This window comes from Dermacentor variabilis, chromosome 3, assembly GCF_050947875.1.
Source record: "Dermacentor variabilis isolate Ectoservices chromosome 3, ASM5094787v1, whole genome shotgun sequence".
Classification (NCBI taxonomy): Eukaryota; Metazoa; Arthropoda; class Arachnida; order Ixodida; family Ixodidae; genus Dermacentor; species Dermacentor variabilis.
The window spans coordinates 94,724,622-94,727,121 of NC_134570.1; the positions used below are offsets into that span (position 1 = coordinate 94,724,622).

The 2,500-nt window shown below is 47.7% G+C and overlaps 1 protein-coding gene across 1 annotated transcript in view; it reads left to right on the forward strand.

Annotated features, from left to right (window-relative positions):
* LOC142574628 (uncharacterized) overlaps positions 1-2,500 on the forward strand; it is a 14,371-nt gene that overhangs the window by 8,216 nt on the left and 3,655 nt on the right. The window lies entirely within an intron of this gene.

Here is a 2,500-nt window from a genome sequence, read left to right on the forward strand (position 1 = left end):
GTGTCGCCGTTGGCTGTCTCGCCATATGAACTTGGCCCATCCCGATGTCTGTGTAATCTATTGCGATGACTTGGCGAGAACATCCTGGCACCGGGGCACGATGCGTGTCCTCACAAACTTTTTAATGTGCCTCTTCGATTACGCGTACCTGACAACCATTGAAGTTACCCAGGCGGTGCTTTCAGCCAATGAGCTTCGCGTATTTTTTTGTTGAAGGGGCAGCCCAAAGCGATGAAGACAGAAGGCAGGAACACACAGGACAGGGGCTGAACTCACAACTAACTTTATTCGAAGGCATACTCAAACTTGTGTGCTACAACCCATAGCCACGTGCTCTCCCATCGATGTCGTTATCCGTACGTAGGCACAAACACAAAATCCTGCAATCTAATTCTACACTATGAGGCGGTTTAAAATTGCTAATTCATTCGCATACAACTTCAATGATAGCATGCTTACCCAACGCGATCCGTTTTTTTTTCTGATATAGTAGGCCTCAGTAATCTCCCTCGTAGTCTGATTTATATGCGCGGAAAATATTGTGGTGTCTTCATAGATTGGAGTGCGCCTGTGCTCAGAGCAATGCAGCGCGAAGTAGGCTTACCCGTTAGCGAGCGCCTATGCTCAGACACTCTAATGTTCAGGCATCGACTTCTTTGATCGACATAGATGTGAGCGCAGGAAAATGGAAGCTGTTAAACAACTCTCATTCTACAGTGCCCAGGCCAGGACAGGTGCTTAACCATGCAGCCTTTCCCAGCATGAGTGGAGGCAGCCTTAGCCAACTTCCTATGAATCTTACCGCAAATTGTGACCATCTTGTTATGCGCAGAAAAAAGAACCTTTACATCAAACCTGCCTGCTACATTCCTGAGGCTGTGCGAGAGGTTATGTGCATAGCCAATTACAACTAGTTTTTTCTTCTTGTCGGCAGGCTCTGGATTATTCATTCTTGCGAGCGCTCCTAACTTTACACGCTTAACAAACTTCTGTACGGTCATGCGGATAGCATACCCCGAAAATCTGCCGCTCTCCCACGCTCCAGTTGTTTTAAGGAACCATCAGAAGACTGGTGAAAACAAGATTTCGAAAGTGCGGAAAATAGAACCGATAAAGCGCACTGATAATGACGCCATCTGTGGGAGAGCACGTGGCTATGGGTTGTAGTACATAGGTTTGTGTATGGGGGGGGGGGTGTCCTTCCAATAAAGTTAGTTATGAGTTCAGCGCTTTTTCGTGTGTTCCTGCCTTCTGTCTTCGTCGCGTTGCGCCGGCCCTTCAACATGTTGAACCAGTACCAACTCGCCCAAATGTCGATCCCTTTAGAGCTTTGGGTATGGAGGGTCTCTAGTAGTCCCGGACTGCGAAATCCGGGAAGGCCAGGGTGATATCTAATAGGGGGTCAATCATGCAGGCAGTACATCCAAAGCCACGCGTGGGTCTAACTGATAACGTTATCGCATTGCAGCCTTTCAGGTTTAGAATCTAGGCGTAGCTGCCATGCCTCTTCGATTTTGGCGTCGGTGCCTTGGTGAGTAGACATATACTAAGGAGAAGTCTCGTACATAGAGGTAATATACTGACTCTAGAGGAAAAGCTGGGCGAAAAAGTGGGAACGGATTGATGCCACCATGTTGATACCGCTCAGTATTGTAACGCTAAACATGAGCAATATATGATGTAATAAGAAGCATTTACAGGTAGCACGTAAGTATGGACAGCATGTGAAGTTCATTAGGTGTGTTATTGATTAGGTGTGTTATTGAGGCTCGGTGATTGCGCTGACGGCGCGCTTCGTCTGAATCACATATCGTCGTCTGCGCCTGAGGGCCTGCCTAGAGAAGCAACATGCCTGCGCCTTTGCGTCTAGCATTTCCATGCATGGGCACTTTGGAGAGCTTTGCCTTTACGGTCGGCTGTATTATGTATAGGCTCGCGTACGCTTCAGGCGTGGCGAGGCATAGCACGAACACCATACATAAGCTTTGGTTGGAAAATTTTGGAGAGGAGGTGGTCGGGTTGGGGGGGGGGGTATGGCTAGTATGCTGGTAACAAATGGGGTTACTATGCTTCACTGCGGCCTTATATGCGACATTAACAAATGTTTAACAGCGTCTACCCATGCTGGCGTTTTCATGGGGTGTAGGAACTGTTAGCAACAAGCGTTATATTTGGCACTTCTCTGTAGGAGCACCCCTACTTGAAACTTTAACTGCATCTCGAAACCAATACCTTCTCGGTATTGAGAGTGTTACTGAAGTCGCCGAGATGCTTCACGCAGTGCCCGGGACTCGTCAGTTTTACTGGACTTCTTTAAAAGAAACATCAGAAAAAACTATACGCACTCGGTTGAAGTTTGGTTATGTGCGGCTTTAGCATCGCGTACACTAGCAGTGTAGGTAAACAAAGACGGTGCACTCGCCAATGACATGGGTTTGATCGTGCTAACAGTTCCAGCGCGCATATGACTATACTGCTGGTACCGACTCTTCCTTACGTA